This window comes from Tamandua tetradactyla, chromosome 7, assembly GCF_023851605.1.
Source record: "Tamandua tetradactyla isolate mTamTet1 chromosome 7, mTamTet1.pri, whole genome shotgun sequence".
Taxonomy (NCBI): Eukaryota; Metazoa; Chordata; class Mammalia; order Pilosa; family Myrmecophagidae; genus Tamandua; species Tamandua tetradactyla.
In genome coordinates this window covers 99,521,157-99,540,209 of record NC_135333.1, presented here as the reverse complement: position 1 = coordinate 99,540,209, position 19,053 = coordinate 99,521,157, and the positions used below count along the sequence as shown (strand labels likewise).

At 36.7% G+C, this 19,053-nt stretch overlaps 1 protein-coding gene and 1 pseudogene across 1 annotated transcript in view; one reads left to right on the top strand and one right to left on the bottom strand.

The window, feature by feature from the left end:
- The window catches only part of SLC2A13 (solute carrier family 2 member 13), a 359,669-nt gene that overhangs the window by 2,966 nt on the left and 337,650 nt on the right, over positions 1 to 19,053 (top strand). The gene's annotated exons all lie outside the window — the stretch shown is intronic.
- LOC143689965 (cysteine dioxygenase type 1 pseudogene) lies at positions 7,088 to 15,899 on the bottom strand (annotated as a pseudogene).

The following is a 19,053-nucleotide window of genomic DNA, read 5'->3' as shown; positions in this document are numbered from 1 at the left end:
CACTGTGGCCTGTCTCACTTCTCCTTGCAAGTACACCCTTCAAAATAGAGGCCCTGCTGCAAAGTTTCATTAGTGCCCTCTTTCTTCTTTCATAAAAGGAAGAATGTTTTAAGGTCATAAAACAGGCTTTGAACTAGACCACACGAACAGAAAACAAAACCAAACAAGCAAAAACAAAAACAAAAATACCCACTTCTTTCGGATGCCTAGGAATCTTAGTGAATTTTACCAGGTTGTTGTTAATGCTTCCTGACTTTACTAGTACTAACTGCATGCTTTGTGTTTGGTTCAAAGTCACAAAAATTATTTTCGGCTCTGAGGAAATGGATCCCTAGCACATTTTTTTGAGGGATACTGAGTCAGTTTTTTTTGTTTTGTTTTGTTTTGTTTTGCATGGACAGGCACTGGGAACTGAATCAGTTTTGCTTGTTTAGTATGCTATATGTGGCTCAATTTCAGGCTTACTTTTAGGTAGTTAAATTTTAGGTTTGATCAGGGTTTTTTTTTTCTTCTCTGTTCGTGTTGATACTTAGTAAATGGTTGTTGAATAACGAACGAAAATGTGTCTTCTGATATCTTTTCAGGCAAGTTTGTAGTGGTAACATTTTGTTCTCCACACATGTAACTGTGATAAATTAAAAGATCATTGGGGTCAGGGATTTTGTTACTTTTGTTCACTAATGTATTCTCAGCTCACAGGAGGCACTTGTTAAATAAATGAATGACTACTAAACAGAAATATTAAAAAAATTTGCGTTGTCAATAGGGTATAACTTTAAGGTAGGATTGTTATTTTTAAAAATAATGCGTTATCAAAATATTTGAAAGGCCATTTAAGGATTTTAGTTGTAATAGTTGAATGAATTCATTTATTCATTCATCTATTAACAGATGTTAATTAAGTGTTAATTAAATCAATAATGATCGATTCTGTCAGATTTGGGGAGGCAGTATTTAGATAAAAATTCCAACCTTAAAGTAGCAGGAGTCGGGAAGGGAACTAATTTTTAGTGCTTTACCAGGCACTGTGCTAGTTTAGTTATGTTACCTCGTTTAATCCTCATCACTCTGGAAACAGTTATCATTGTGCGGAAGTTGATTTACAGCAGTTAAATGACAAGGTCACTAGTATAAAGTCAGAGTTTAAAAGCAAAAGAAACCGCGGAGTAGTTTTGCTTTTTTTTATTACTGTATGGGACATTTTAGGTAGAGTTAAGAGCAGGTGTGATGGTACCAAAAAATTAAAGCAGGATTTGAATCACAAGGTGGTAATAGGGTGGTCATAAGACCGGAATGTTTTTGGGGGTCTAGGTTTGATCTTTTAGATGGGTGAAGAGGGTTTATTTGGTCATGTCTGTGCAGGGACAGCCATTGGGAGTTTTTAACTGAAAATGATGTGGTCAGATTAAACATCCCTTGAATCTGGATCTTTTACTTATTATTTACTTGCTTTTCTTATTCTTTTAAAACTCTTGTTACCTTTTTCCCCAAACTACCTCCATCAGTTCTGTAATGTTAGGGATCCTTAACGATTATGGTTGCCCAGGATTGGTAAAGCATTGGATGAGACCATAAATCACTGCAGTAGGGAGAGCAGGAAACCTTTGCAGGATATGAGGATTTCAAGAAGTAGAATCTAACTGTTAATTTGTATTAAATGAGTCATAAAGTAAAAGATGGAAGCGTCAGAAATCAGGGGCTATTTGTAATTGTTTTGACTTAAGGGTTCAGTTGGCAAAAAAAAAAATCCAGGAGCATTTATTAAGTACCTGGTGTGAATAGGGCATTATTTTAGGTGTGAGGTTCCACCAAGGGTTCCTTTGGTTCCTTTTGTTTTTTGTTTGCTTGTTTGTTTTTTCTTCTACTTGACTCGAATCCTGGGACCAGACTCTCCATCGTCTCTGCTCCCGTACTGCCACCAGCCTAACTCTTTAACTGTGAAGGCTCAGATTTCAAATAGGATAACAGAAGTTTGAAATCCCAGAAATTCTTAGGTTCTACAGGGTACTTTTATTTTGTATGTCTTGTATATTGTATATATGATCATGTTTGTAAGTCTTTGCTTTCTAATATTGTGCCTGTAATCAAAGTTTTTACACGTGGTCATGTGGAGCAGGATTGACAGAATATGAATTTGTTCAGGTTTGCTTTACTTGAATATTTCTTATGAACGTATATCTATAGAATAGCTATGCATAGGCACATAAAATTTGTCTAGAAAGGGCAAATTATAAGAGCATTTTAATTTATCACCAACCGTACATTCACAAGTCAGCCAAAATGTGCACTTTAGCCTTTTTTGCCTGGTGTCACCATTTACTCTACTGATTTAGAAGTAGTGCTAGTGGGGGAATATCAGAAAGTTTCTAAATTCTGATACCCACCGATATTCAAAGACTTTACTGAGAATTGACATTCATTTATATGGTCCTGGATTTATTAAATTAATCTTACATTTCTATCAGTTTCGCTTCTGTTGGTCTCTGTCCCAGTACTCCCTCTACTGGAATATAATTTGTAGCTGCCTATTACAGCATGTAATTGGTATAATATGGCCTGTTAGAAAAATAACTTTTAAAATACACTTCTTTTCCTTTCAAATAACAATATGAATTCTTATTCCTCAATGCAAAGCAAAAGTAAAATTTGTCTGCTCAAAAAATGCGATTAATGTCAATGAAGAATTTCATTTAAGGTAGACAAAGTTGAGATTTTCACAAATAGTTGATTATCTAAAGTAAAAAAAAAAAAAAAAAAGAAAAGGCCATTGAATTGTTCTTCCTGCTTTCTCTCCCCCAATTTCTTTCAGTTTTGACTTCTTTTAAAGCCGCATATTGGGTTTATGCTCTACTGGAATGAAACTGAAGTCCAAATTAAAGGTTCATCTGACTTCCTGTTTCCTACACATTAACAGTGTGTGTGCTTTCTTGCCTTTTCCATCTGGTGGCATAGGGATATGGCGCTGCAGATTTGTAGTAAGGTTTATGACCTAATTATGTTTACCTAGTATTGCAACACCCTCCTTGAGGTGATAAATCAAGTGACATATCAAGTTGTTGATATATCAAGTGACATATCAAGTTGTTGATTTGACTGCAAGTAAAACATTTTTCTCTGTCATCCACCACCCATATTTTCCTCTTCTGCATTCTAGGCTCAAAGAAAGAACACAAAGTACAGACAGACAAAGTTGACAGTCTTCACACTAACATCTTTGACTTCAACACCCCTAATGATGAAACATGCTGGTAGAGAATAGCAGGCAGTCTGTGATCTATACTCAAAAACATGAGTTTTTTCTTTTATTTTTCTTTCTCTGATTGAACTTTGTTCCTTTATATATCACTCTGGTCTCTAACTCTTTTCATTTCTTTACTTTTCTTTTTCCTTTGACTTTCAAAGCAGCAGCAGTACTTCTATATAGAAAACTTCCAGTATCAGAAAACTGTACTCACCAGAAAACTCCAAAATTTTTTCCACATTTTAAATTTATTATCTTGAATGGAGGGAGAAAAAAAAATTGTGCACAGGAGTTCTGACTTCACAGTCTGCCAAGTTCAGCCACCACGTGATACTGCCTAGCTTTCCTGGAACTAGCATAATTGTTCTACCATGATATTTTATGTGAATGTGACTTTTAAAATGCAAACTTTTAAGCAGTATGAGTATTTCAGGAACAAAGTCATGGCATGTATCAGAGACTGACAGCTAGAAAAGCAAAACTGATTAGAAAATTTATTTCCCTTGCTAAGGGCTTGTGAACTTGGATGCCTGTCATTGGTGTGGTTGTGTTGCACAATTCCAGGGGGCTCCTTTCACACTGTCTTCACTCTATAGGGGGTGTGTTCCCATGAATAGGGAAAACAATGTTCCCTGGAGTTAGGCAGCACCTGCTGACTACGATACTGCGACAATAACAAAAAAATGCTTTTCCTGCTTTTCTCTTTAAGTCCAACATGTTTTCTCTGCTTAGGATGTACTTTTCCATAGTAGTCTCTGTACCCTTGTCTCACAGCCATTTACTGAGTGATGATTTTTGTTGGCATTAGATATACGAAGGTTAAAAATAGTCCCTTTTCTTGAAAGATCAAAGTGTGGTCAGGGACAAACATAGTACACAGTCATAGATTGTTAATCCTGGGGTAGAAGTGTCTCTGGGATGTTTGCTTATCCTTCCAGCTTGAGCCTGTTGTCTTTATCAAGAACACTTTCTCAGTGGCCTCTTGCCAAACTTTAATACTTCCTCTGAATCTCATTCGTGGCATTTAACTGCTTACTTCCTTATGATGTATCTTTTTTGGAAGCATGACTTATCTCCCCTGGTAGACCAGAAATTTACGGGGATTAGGAAATTAGATGCTAATAGTATATCCTCCCACTGCACTAAGTACCAAATGTTTGCATATTAGGTCCTTAAATATGTAGCAAACTAAAGAAATGCATAAAAGTAATACCCAACAAAGCATCACTATAGTTGAATACTAGCAATCTCAGATATTTATTTAATTGCACTATTAATACAGAGAGTGAAATAACATAGTAGTTAACCTTGAAGTCTTTGATCCCACACTGCCTGGGCTCAAACTCAGACCTAGCTGGGTGACTGTGTCAAATTGCTTAATCTCATGTGCTTCAGTTTCCTCATCTGTAGAATGGAGATAATACCTGCCTCATAGGGGGTAGTACAAGGATTAAATGAGTTAATATTTGTAAAGTGCTTCTCAGTACTTGGCAGAGTAAGCACTGTTAGTTCACACACACTTCATAACGTTTGACAGATTACCATTATGTGCTCAGTTTCTGCATCTATAGTGTAAGTTTTATAAGAGCACTTGGAAAACAGCATTGTTGTTGAAATTAAATGAGCTAGTGCACACAAAACTGCCTGGCTGGCAATAAATGTTAGCTGTGTAGACAGCTCCATCCTCATGCTAACACCATTTTACAATGAAAGGAAATAAAATTATGGTTAGGGTTTTTATATTTATTATCGCTAGTAACAGAAGAGCAAAAATTCCGTAATTTAAATAGAGCAGTCAAACTTGAAAGACAGCACGAGTAAACTAAAAGCGAGGTAGTAGTACACTCTGTCTTTCAAGTATTTATCTTATGTAACCTTTTCTTCCACCAAGAGAGATGAAGTTTCGAATCGGCTCTTGAAGAAAGCTATTAGCAGGTTATTGGCAAGAAGGATGCTTTTCCCATAGGGGAGAGGGAAGGGATACATGTAAAGAAAGCATAAGGCATGCAGGCAGTTTTTCTTGGTGGGTACGGAGGGGTTGAATAGGGAAGTAGTGAAAATGTAAACCCATTTATTAGCATATGATCTTGGATAGTGGTAAGGGACCAGTTGAGGTTGTGATATTAGAACTGTAATATTTTATAGGCCTTTTAAAAGAGAAAATATTTAAGTTCCCAGTGGAAGAGGTGTATATGCTTTTTAATAGGCAAAGAATGAATAGTTTCAGTTGAAAATATGGAATAAATAGTTCTAGAATAAAAATAATTTTAGGGTGGTGTGACAGTGGTTCAGTGGCAGAATTACCACCATACCAGAGTCCCAGGTTCGATTCCTGGTGCCTGCCCATGCCCAAAATAATAATAATAATAATAATAATAATAATAATAATAATAATAATAATAATAATAATTTTAATGATGGAAGCTTTCATATAAAATTTTAATAATGGAAGCTTTCATATAAAACTCCATTATCATATTTTTGGGCTTAGTTTATGACTTCCTGTCAGGAATTCATTCTATACCATATGAAGAGAAAAGTTGGAAACTAAAATTGTGTGTATTGTTTACAAGGGCTAAACATTAACCGTTTAATATTTGGTTGGCAATTGCTTGCATTTGTGAATGAAAATTATATAGTTGCTGGAGATGAACTGCAAAAGCATCTTACCATGGAATTAAAAGATTCTTGAAATAAAAACACTCTTATGAATTCATACTAGGATAAAATCTGAAGCAGTTCCTACTATGTCTACCTAATTTTAATATTTGCTATAAAGTCATAAAAACATCCTTCTACCCTTTTGGGTAGACAGGTATATTCAGTATAATGTACCCATCTGTGATTTTGTAGGTGAGCTGGCATGCGTGTCTGTCATCTGTCTTAGAGACTGTGCCAGGCCCAAATGCCACCAGGCAGCTCAGCAGTAAAGTTGGTGGGGCTGCAAAACAAAAAACAGGCAGGAAACAACTGGTCAAGTTCTTTGCCATACCTTGTGAGGGCACCCTGTTGGAAATTCTTATAAAATCTTGCATAATATTCACTCCTACCCTGTTTGAGGAATGCTCAGGGTTTTTAGGAGTTAGCTGTTCCTTCTTTCACTTGTTCATTTAAAAAAAAAAGATTTCTGATGTTGAGTTTTTTTTTTTATTATTGTTCAAATTCACTTTTATTAAAATTTTTTGGCAATTTTGACTGTGACTACTGGAACATTAGACATGAGTTTATGATTTGGCTTGTTACAGGTTTGGATGCATGTACTTTCCTAAATCTCCTGCCCTGCATTTCATTACCTAATGGCAAAGTGCCTTAAGTTTCTCAATCTACAATAGCCTATTATTCACAGAAAAGGAATTTGTAAAATAAGATTGAAAAAAGTATAATCCACACATCTAAACAAATTCCTTTCAAACATTAAGAACATACTAAGTGTATTAAAGACATTTACAGTTAGTCCTCCGGATAGCAAGGCAGGCATTTGATGTCTGTAGTTTCTTGTTTTTATTTATTGCTAATTACAGTTCAGATATCAAAGATATTCCAAAAGCTTTAAAAAACCGTTATTGACATTCCCAGTAGGGTTCCAAAGGCATTAGAGGACAGAACCAGGAAAGCACTTGATTTGACTTTTAAAATCACAAAAACTTTTTTCTTTAATGAGACTTTTCTTCTGCAGTAGCTCAGGTCACTATTTACGCACTTAAAGTCTTACAATTAGCATCTGCCTTAGAGTAGATCTAAGTATTGGCTTATTTAAGTGTATTCCTGGGCAGCGAATGGTGGAAGGCTTTTTTCTCCATAACAAAGCATTCAGCAGACTTAAAGCTTCAGAAGGTTTGGTGCTCCTTAGTTGTCCTCTAATGAACCTGAATTTTTGTTAAAGGAGCACTGATTCCAAATTTGCTATAGAACATCGTGGTGACCATGTGTCCTGTTCTTTGATCAAATGCGTGGCTTATATCAAAAGGTGGATTGTACAAGTGAAGGCTCACAGCAGGTTCCACATGCCTGATCATTCTCTCCCCGATGGAAGCCAGTGGAATCATTGATGTAGGCACACTGGTTTTCCCTCAGGGTCCTTTCAGACTTCTTGCTCATCTCATTGGATTTTTTATTAGGCCAGGCAAACAATGTCTCCTTTAGATTTCTCTGCAGCATCTTCATAAAGCAGTGGGAGTTGGTGTGATCATGGATATACTGCTGCCATGTCCTTCGCCCCACCACAGGATCAGCAGATTAAATTTTCCATTTCTTTGATCCAGAATATTTCAAACATACCTGTATTGGTCGAATCTGGTGTACACTGCCCGCTCTGCGGGGTCACTTTCTTAGGCTTCCATGACTCCCTACACCTCTTCCATGTTGATCTTGTTGCAGGTGAAAAGCTGGTACAGGAGGCAGATCGAGTCGGCCATGGTCTGTAGCTTTAGCACCTCTGCACCGCTTGGCAAATCTCACTTCTGGGCTGTGGTGGCGCCTGGGGTGAGGGACCCTTGCTGCCTGTTAGACAGTTACAAACACACACACACACAGTCCCGAAACACTTGAGGACCAAAATGCAAGAAACCCTTGTAAAGATATCAGGAACCCCCCACCCCCACCCTTCGCCCCTGGCAGCATGGTGGGTCTGGGCTCACAGAGGACACGTGACAGATGCAAATCAGGACCAGATCTCTTGATGTTAAAATTCATCCAGTCCATTTAACTCAGAGATGGCAAAGAGCACAGAATTGCAAAGGTGTCTACATTAGTTTGTTAAGCTGCTGGAATGCAGTATACTAGAAACGGAACAGCTTTTATAAAGGGGGTTTAGTAAGTTACAAGTTTGCAGTTATTTAAGGCTGATAAAATGTTCAAACTCAGTCACCAACAAGAAGCTACCTTCATTCAAGAAAGGCTGATACCATCTGGAATAACCTCTGTCAGCTGGGAAGTCACGTGGCTGACATCTGCCGATCCCTTGCTCCTGGGCACTGTTGCTTTCAGCCTGTGTTTCCTGTGGGGATCCCTCGCTTGGTGTCTGTGGGCCTTCATTAGCTCCTCTGGGACAGTTCTGGGTTCTGGCTTGCTTAGCATCTCATGGGAAGGCACATCGTGGCATCTGCTGGACCCTGCATCTCCAAACATTTGAGTTTCCTGTTGGCTCTGTCAGCTCTGAAACAACTGTTCCTCAACTGTCTGCATCTCCTCTCTGCCTTCTCCAAAATGTTTTCTCATTTAAAGGACTCCAGTAAACTAATCAAGACCCACCCTGAATGGGCAGAGTCACATCTCCATCTAATCAAAAGGCCACACCCACAATCTGGCGGGCTACATCTCAATGGAGATAATCTAATCAAAAGTTTCCACCCTGCAATGCTGAATGGGGATTAAAAGAAACGGCTGCCCCCATAGGATAGGATCGGAATTAAAACATGGCTTTTCTGGGGTACATAATAGTTTCAAACTAGCAGTGTTCTTTTTTTGAGTATTTTCTTTTCTGTGAAAAATCTCTTATCTTCACTTTCTGGTATCTAATATTTATGTCAAAGCAGCTTACTATAATTATTATAAAAAACCTAATATGGCAAGCCCATTCTTTATGCCTAATTGTGTGTGTATATGTTTTGCAAGCCTTCGTTCATTAACCAAGAAGGTTAGTTTTTTTCTTAGTTTAAGAATGAATTAAAGGCAGTGCAAAGAGGTTAGGTAAATTATACTATTAGTGCAGTGTTGAGATTTAAACTCAGTTTCTCATTAAGGACCAGTGCATGCCCTCCCTCCCTGTCCACTTATGAAAAATCCAGCTCTTGATTGTGAAAGCTAAATATAATCACAATGACAATATTTCCTAGGTTAGTTTATATATTTAATTCAGTAGGGCTAAAATCTCAGTAAGATACTTCCTAGAATTTAACAAGATGATTAACATTAATAAGAATAAGAATAGGGTGGGCCAGTAGGCAGGAATGCTTGCCTGCAATGCCTGAGGACCCAGGTTCAATTCCCTGTGCCTGCCCTTGTTAAAAAAAAAAAGAAAAAAAAAAGAAAAGAAAAGAACACTGACTTATTGAGGGAACAGTAATTGAGAGACAGGAACTACTATCATAATTGTGATTAGTTCACTCCAAATAAATAATATCCTTATAATACATATAATACATTTTAATATTATGTATGATGATATATATTAATTATGACATATAATCTAATGTATATAATATATATATAATGTATTTTATAGGTATGATGATTATTAAAGTGAAAAAAGAGATGAATGGAACAGAATCAAAATTCCAAAAATAGATTGAACAATTTTTAAGAGTTTAGTATTGAACAAATCAGGTAAGACAATGAGGATAAGAAATATTTATTTACAAATAATTGAGAAAATGAAACAATGAATAAAAATAACACACATGAAATTTATTCTCATACTTCAATTAACATAATGTTTTAAAGCTTCTCTAAAATTTCATAAAATTAGGAATGGAGCGATTTTCTTTTCTTTTACCTATGTCAGGAACATGGCTCATTATTTAAAAACCTCTGGAGGTTTTAAAAGCAAGGCAATAGGTAAGAAAAGTATTATAAATTTATTTATCTGTAATCTATTTATGCCCAAAGGTATTAGATTCTTTACAGCAAGAAAATATTATTAGTAAATAAACTCTTTGAAAGGTGGTTAATAATAAGAAGTGAAAATTAAGAGAACATTATACTTACTAAATTAGCAAATTAGAAAAAGCCCAGGGCCAGTTGTTTCTGAGGAAATGTGATAATGATTTTCTGGTTGTAAAATAAATTGGAATAATTTTTCTAGTGAGTAGCCAGGCATATTTGCCTTGTTTTCATTCATTTGTTCTTGTATTCATTCATTCAACAAGACATTTTTGAGTTACTGAAATGTACTAAATACCAGACTAAATGCTTGGAATACAGAGGCTAATACTATGAGGCCCATGTTCAGATTCATTTGTAAAACAACTAATATTCTTTGTTCTGGAAATTTCACTTTAGTGACTAAGAAAGTGGTGAACAAAGAAGTCATTTTGCATACAGATGTTTTAGATATACAACATGTAATCTACAAAAATTGAGGTGGGGGAGGCAACCCAAGTTCTTAATGATTGGGAAATGAATAGGTAAATGGTATGTGGTAAAATGTTACACTGCCATTAGACATGAAAACGTGGACTGTTGATACTTATAAAATCTAGAAATATAAGTTCAAAGAACAAAACCAAGTTGTTTGGGCACTGTGATTACAACCACGTAAAATTTATGACTGGCCATGGGGTTTGGATGAAGATATAAAGCTGTAAATTTAGTTTACATACAGTAAAAGTGTCTTTCCAATTTATTAATTTTTTACCATGTCTTTTATCTTTATCATTATCACTTTACCTGGAATTCAGATTTTGTTTTAAACATACACAGATACATATGCTGCAAAACACTCCAGCAACAGATTTTCTTTGCAAATTAGATTTTACCTCTTAGTCTGTGGAATGAAAGTTTGAGAAGTAATGACAAAATTCAACATTTTAATCATATGAAAGTCATGTGGAACTTTTTTTTCCCAAAATTTTAACTCATTAAATGAACGAGCATCTTGAAATATGATGCATATTTCATGGATGTTACTAATTTATGTATTCCAGAGACTCACTTCCTGTATCACTGAGAAAACTAGAAGCAGAGTGGGAGATTTCCCAGGCTCCTCCCTCCATAATACCCACCTGCCTGTGCTCTGCCCTCATGCTCTGTCATACCTCCTGTTCCTAAGAATGAACTGTCTGTGCTCCTGGCAAACGTCAGGCCCTCCTTTTGTCCAAATACCATCCCTTCTCTGCATTCAAAGTTATCATTCCTGCTATGTCCCTTTCTCTTTTATCTTAAATATTTCCCACTTCTCCTGGATCATTTTCCTAAGCATGCCAACATACTGTTATCTCTGGCATCTTTTAAAAAATTCTTTTCTATGCCACATCTTCTATCTTCTTTGAGTTATTCTCCTCCCATTTGCCCCCCCCCACCTTTTTTTTCTTATGTGAAACAGTTGCCCGTATTATTTTTCTTCATCTCTTTTCCCATTCTTATCTGTACCCCTTCCAGCCAGGCTTTTGCCCTTACCACTGTACCAGAATTGGTCTTGCCACAATCACCAGGAACTCTCTGTTGCTAAATCCAAGCACAGTTTTCTGTCCTCATCCTGTTTGACCTTTCAGTGATATTTGACATAGTACATGATGCCTTCATGAAACTTCAAGGCTTCTGGAATATTCTCCCGGTTTTTCCTTAGCCTCTTCCTTCTCTGTCTCCTTTGTAGATTCTCACTCAACTCCCAGACCTCTTTAACTTTGCAAATCCCAAGGATCATTCCTTGGAGTTCTGCTCTTCTCTATTTACATTCACCCCTTTGATGGTCTTAGTCTATCTCCTGACTTGGAAGGCCTTTTCTGAGTGCCGACAGCTCCCAAGTTTAGATCTCAGCCCCAAATTCTCTCGGCATCTAGATTCCTGTGCCCAAATTGTCATCCAACTTCCTATTTTGCCCACCATCTTCCATATAGCGAGTAAGAACATGCCTTCTGGTGTTCGACCAAAAGCCTTGGAATCTTATTGACTCCTTTCTCATGCCTTACATCCAGTCTGCCAGGAAATCCTTTGACTCCAACTTCAAATTATATCTAGAATCTATCTACTTCTCATCATTTCCACTGCTCCCTCCCTTTTCCAAAATACCATCTCTCACTTGGAGTATTGAAATAACCTCCTAAGTGTTCACTCACCCTTTGTCCTCGACACCTCTGCCTTCTTAACTGCACACAACAGGCAGGATGATTATTTAAAAATGTATGTCAGACCATGCACTTCTCTGCTCAAAGCTCCTCAGTAGCTCCCTTTCTCAGTCAGAGTAAAAGCCAGTGACCTGCACCCCTCTAATAGAATGTAATCTCCACAAGAGCAGGTTTTTATTTTCCCATTTTGTTTACCCCTGTTCTGCTACTTCATAGTATAGTGTCTGGCACACAGGAAGCATTCAATAAATATTTAATGATTAAATGGAAACTAAAATAGTATAACCCTGGGGAATAGTTGAGTCAAGATTGGGTATCTATGAATCAGGGATATTGTAGGATGTTTCTGCGGTGGGTAGTGGTAATTAAATATTTTCTGTAAGGTTGCTTCTGACTCAAGTTTGTAGTTTCAAACTTTTAAAAATAGTTAGGAAAAAATAGATGTTATTTTTAAGCTCAATTAAGACATTTAAGTCTAACATTGTTTTCAGTACCTAGGGAAAAATGGGTCTTTTCATCCATTGTGCAGATCCAAAAACTGGAAGTTGTTCTTATGTAAAACTATCAGAGATTTCACAGATGGACTCACAATAACTGCACTTACACACTACTGGGGAATGACTTGGAATGTAAACATACTAGTTTATGTGATGCATGTCTTTCTGAATGCTCCCATCTCCTCTCTTTCCTGGCAGGGAGATTGTTGGGAAGACCTGTTACTTTCAGATGGTTTCATCTTTGCAGTTGGACCTGGAATTAAAACACTGGAAGGGGGCTGAGTGGAGAACAGTATTTACCCAGTCCATAAAGAGGCCTGAACAGCTTTGTCTGACCTTCAAATCATATCTTTGGTTACTGAAATTTCCAACATTTAGTGAATCTTTCTCCTAGACAGTGCTGGATATGGAATTTGAAATCTCTTGTTCTTTTCTTCAAAGTCAATACATATTTCAGATTCTATAATAAATGTCATTAAATAGATACTGAGCACTTATATTGGGCCAGGCGCAACACTGGTAGGCCAGGATTCAAAAATAAAAGACACATTTTATTTTTCATCAGGGATTTGATTATGAACTTAGGGGACAGAACATGTATGTAAGTGTGATATGTGATACATTTTAAAATACGGTATTAAAAATATGGAACTTCTTCATACACAATCTCGAGGATCCGCTGATCCTTGAATAGTGTAGATTTTAGTCCTGGATATGAAAAGTGAAGTTAGGTTTTCAGGGGAAGCCAGTCTGTAGTTCTTTATAGCGATGGAGTGGCGTGTTTACTGGCCCAAATTGTGCTGTGTACACTAGTCTTAGATTGCATTTCAAACTTAGATTTGAATATAAGTGCTTTGGATAATTGTGGAAAATTAAATTGTCAAACAAAATAAACTATGCTGTGAAGATCTGGTTTGAGACCAATTTTCTTGTATACTACTTTAAGAGTTTTTAATTTTGTAAAGCCCTTAAACCCTTCACATTTGTGAACTCTTCCTTGTAAAACCCTTAAATCCATCACATCTGGGAAGCCTTTCTCGCCACCTTTATTATGGCTTCCTCTCTACTGTGTATATTGCTGCCCTTATGTGATAGTCATTTATCACTGATACAGTCATAACTTGAAGATATTGCGGGCTCGGTTTCAGACCATCACAATAAAGCAAATACTGCAATAAACGAGTCACATGAATTTATTTGTTTCCTGGTGTATACAAGAATTATTTTTACACTGTACTGTAGACTCTTAAGTGTACAATAGCTTTATGTCTGAAAAAAAAGTAGTACATACTTTAATTATAAAAGTACTTTATTAAAAAATGCTAACCAGCATCTGAGCCCTCAATGAGTCATAATCTTCTTGCTGAAAGGTCTTGCCTCGGTGCTGATGGCTGCTGACTCATCAGGATGGTGGCTGATGAAGGCTGGGGTGGCTGTGACAGAGCCTTAAAATAAGACAGCAGTGAAATTTACTGCATCCATTGACTCTTCTTTTCACAAAAGATTTCTCTGTAGCATATGATGCTGTTTGATAGTGTTTTACCCACAGTAGAACTTGGAGTTCATCCTCTGAAACCCTGCCACTGCTTTATCAACTAAGTTAAAGTAATATTCTAATCCTTTGTTGTCATTTCAACAGTGTTCACAGCATCTTCGTTAGGAGTAGATTCCATCTCAAGGAACCACTTTTCTTTGCTCTTCCATAAGAAGTCAGTCCTCATCCATTCAGGCTTTATCATGAGATTGCAGCAATTCAGTTACGTCTTCAGGCTCCACTTCTAATTCTAGTTCTCTTGCTGTTTCCTCCACATCTGCAGTTACTTCTTCTACTGAAGTCCTGAACCTCTCAAAGTCATCCGTAAGGGTTGGCATCAACTTCTTCCAAACTCCTGTTCCTGTTAATATTTGATCTCCTCCCGTGAATCATGAATGTTCTTAATGGCATCTGGAATGAGACCCCTTTGCAGAATGTTTTCAATTTACCTCTCTCAGATCCATCAGCAGAATCAGTATGGCAGCTAGCCTTATGCTTATGAAATGTATTTCTTAAATAATAAGAATTGAAAGTCAAAATGACTCCTTGATCCATGGGTTGACAGAATGAACTTTGTCTTTAGCATGCATGAAAACAACATTCATTTTGTGCATCTCCATCAGGGCACTTGGGTACCAGGTACATTATCATTGAGCATCTTATTTTAAAAGGAAGTTTTTTTTCCAAGCAGTAGGTCTCAACAGAGGGGCCCAAAATATTAAGTAAATCATGTTGTAAATGGATATGCAGTCATCCAGGCTTTGTTGTTTCATTTATAGAGCACAGGTAGAATAGATGTAACATAATTGTGAAGAACCCTAGGATTTTCAGAATGGAAAATGAACATTGGTTTCAACTTCAAGTCACCAGCTGCACTGGCCCCTAACAAGAGAGCTAGCCTGTTCTTTGAAGCTTTGAAAGCAGGCATTGCCTTCTCTCTAGCTATGACAGTCCTATGTGGGACCTTCTTCCAATAGAAGGCTGTTTCATGTACATTGAAAACCTGTTTATTGTAGCTACCTTCATCAATTATCTTAGCTAGACCTTCTGCATACCATGCTGCAGCTTCTACAATGGCAATTGTAGCTTCACCTTGAACTTCTTTGTTGTAGAGATGGCTTCTGTTCTAGTTTGCTAGCTGCTGGAATGTGATATACCAGAAACAATAGATTTTATAAGGGGGAATTTATTAAGTTGCAAAGTTTACAGTTCTAAGGCCGTGGAAGCATCCAATCTTAAAGCAAGGCTATAGATATATCCAATCTAAGGCATCCAGGAAAAGATACCTTGGTTCAAGAAGGCCGATGACATTCAGGGTTTCTCTCTCAACTGGAAAGGGCACGTGGTGAACATGGCAGCGTCTGCCAGCTTTCTCTCCAGGCTTCTTGTTTCATGCATCAACTCTGGGGGTGTTTTCCTTCTTCATCTCCAAAGGTCTCTGGCTGCGTGAGTTCTTGTGGTTCTTAAGGTTCTCTCATGGCTCTCTCCAAAATGTTTCCTCTTTTAAAGGATTTCAGTAAACTAATCAAGACCCACCTGGAATGGGTGGAGTCACATCTCCCTCTTATCAAAGGTTAATACCCACAGTTGGGTGAGTCATATCTCCATGGGGGTAATCTAATTAAGTTCCCAACCTGCAGTACTGAACAGAAATTAAACAAAACGCTGCCTCCACAGAATGGATCAGGATTAAGACATGGCTTTTCTAGAGTACATAATCCTTTCAAACTGGCACAGCTTCTTTCCTTAAATCTCATGAACCAACCTCTGTTAGCTTCAAACTGTTCTTCTGCAGCTTCCTCACCTGTCTCAACCTTCACAGAACTGAAGAGAGTTAGGGCCATGTTCTGGATTAGGTTTTGACTTCAGAGAGTATTGTGGCTCGTTTGATCTTCCATCCATGCTATTAAACTTTCTCTTTTATCAGTGGTAAGGCAGTTTTGCTTTTTTATCATTGTGTGTTCACTGGAGTAGCACTTTTAATTTCCTTCAGGTACTTACCCTTTGCATTCATAACTTGGCTAATGGTTTGGCACAGGAGGCCTAGCTCTCTGCCTGTCTTGACTTTCGACATGCCTTCCTCACTAAGCTAAATCATTACTAGCTTTTGACTTAAAAAGTGAATGATGTGCAACTCTTCCTTTCACTTGGACACTTAGAGGCCATTGTAGGGTTATTAATTGCCTTAATTTCAGTACTATGGTGAAATTAATTGCCTAATTCAATACTATGATGCAGCAGTCAGAACACTCAAAGCATTTGTCAATTGTCTACCATCTCCTATAGGTGCAGTTTGTGGTGCCCGCCCCCCCCAAGAGAATTACAATAGTAATATCAAAGATCGCTGATCACAGATCACTATAAAAGATGTAATATGAAGGAAAAAATTTTAAATATTGCAAGAATCACTGAAATGCAGCAAAGAGACATGAAATGAGCTTATGCTGTTGGAAGTGTGGCACCAATAGACTTGCCCAATGCATGGCTGCCACAAACCTTCAAGTTATAAAAAAAGCTATATGTGCAAAGTGCAATAAAATGAGTATGACTGTATAGGCAGAAATAGAAAATTATGCAAGACACTGCAGTAGCACAGAGAAGGGCCTGAAGAAGTTTACTGGAGAGTGCAAGTCAGGTTTCACAAAGAATCTACTTCAAAGGGTTCTTGTGAGGGTTAATTATAAATTGTAAGGGTTAATTATAAAATGCATGTGAAAAGCTTAGCACAGTGCCTGATAGTGAGTACTCAATGCATGTTAGCTATTGTTGTTGTAATTGTATTTTTATGTGGCTGTGCTCTCTACCATATTGTAAGGTGTAAAAATGGAGAGACATCTTATGCCCCCTCCCTTGCCCCCTTTCAAAAAAATTATCTGTGGTCTACTTAGTGCCTGACAGGTTTTGGCACCCATGTTTGCTTAATTTATCTGATTTTTCCTCCTGTTTTTATCTCTCCTGGAGACATCAGGATCTCTTGGGTTGGTGAATGAAACCAAACTGTGCTGAATAAGTTTTCCTGACATATTAGTAATTAAAATCTTCCTGTAAAGCTATCATTTGTATATTTGTATATTAGATAATATGTAATCATTTGTATATTAGATAATATGAATAAATGTGGAAGAATTACCTAGTTTCATGTTGGACATGTTCCTGACTAAATGGAGGGAGAAATCTCAGAAATTATTATTTGAATCTTGAAATTTAAGATTGTACATTAAATATATATCATCCCATTGTTCTTAGTTGCCCAGTAGTTGCCCAATTTCAATTTTGTCTGAAGTTTAGGCTTTAGTTTTACAAGGACGCAGCAAAAGATTCTAACAATATACTTTTTTTTTTACATTTGATTTCTTCCTTATCCTGTGAAATAAAGCTTTAACGGTACTGTCAGCATTGTAATTTACAAAGAATCTAATGATATTCAAGTGAATGACTATGTTTCTGCCCGTTTTTAACTCACTAGACAGGGTATGATACGTAAAGCAGGATTCAGGGATCTTATATTATATAGTATGAAGTATCTGCATGTATACGTTTTACAAAGACTCTCTTACTAAAGATTCCAATGCAATAACTTCTTTTACTTTTTATAAGATTATATAAAAAAGCCACAAATAAAAAGCATTTATCGTGAATGTACAGTTTTTGAGATTGGAGAAATAAGGGCCCATTAGAAGGGCTCTTATTTTCCTGACTGTTGAAGAAGAAATGCATACTTTAGTAATATTTATTTGGTAATTATATAATTATTTACTTAATCTTCATCTGTGCAAGTGATCTTTATGTTCTGGAGGATTTTCAAAATTAGCAGTTTCTAAATATAACACCCATTTTTAAAGACATTTTATATATTAAGCATTCAAAGGTGTAGTTATTAATAAACATTAAAACTTTACTTATGGATAGCTACTTCTGTAGTAAATACCCAGTTTTTCTTTGCTTTAATAGATCATCTGGTTGACTTATTAATTATTAATTATTAACCTGAAGTATTAATTCAGATTAATCTGGATGAAAAGAATTTGTAGATGTGAACTCAAAGTCAGAAATGCTTTTGTTTTTTTAAGCAGTCATGGAGATAAGTATCCAGATATATGACATGGAAAAATAGTGCTTTAATATCTCAAAAGGGAAAAAAAGATGACTACTAGGAATTATAGATTAGAAACATAATAATGTTAACAAAGGTGCAGAATGTTATTTAAAAAGATTTGGAAGCATTTAGAAGAGTCCGATGATTATTAGGAGCCCATTATTGTGGGTTCACTATGGATTCACTAAGAATATATGTTACTAAACTGACCTCATTTTTTTCTTAGAAAGCATTGCTGGGTTAGTAAAATAGAGAAAGTTCTGCAGAGAAAGTATGAGACACACTCTCATTTCTTTAACATATGTATACTTTATGCTAGGTGCTGAGAATATACTGGTGAACAAAATAATCTTGTGGGAGATACTAATAATTAATGTCTGAAAACTGTTAGATAAACATGATAGGATCTAATTGGATGCCCTGCCAGGACTGAAGAGTAGGCCTGTAGGAGTCTCTAACGGGGTGCAACCCTGAACTCAGCCCTTCATGCTTTATGCTTATCAAATCTGGAGAGCCTAGAGCAAGCCGGATGGCTATTATGGTTGATAAAATAATTTCAAGATATTGGAATGCTGTTAAAAATCAAGAAGAATTGAATTAGATAGATAATATTATTAATAGATAATATATTTATATTTACCTGTATCTCTCTTTTACATTTCCAATTATTTGCATTGTTTCCTTTGATCCGCCCTTAGACCTGACCATCAGTGAAACAGGCTTCTTCAAGTGAATGTGCGACAACAGGTCTCTATAAGTCTATATGAGTAGGCAGTCAGCATAAGGTGCAGAGTGACCTTTCTTGGGGAAGGTGAAGGAAAAGTCTGCATTGTATTTAAAGCCTGACTAGAGTCCCATCTGTTTCTAAAATTCTAATGACCTCTTCCGCAGTTACAGTGGAG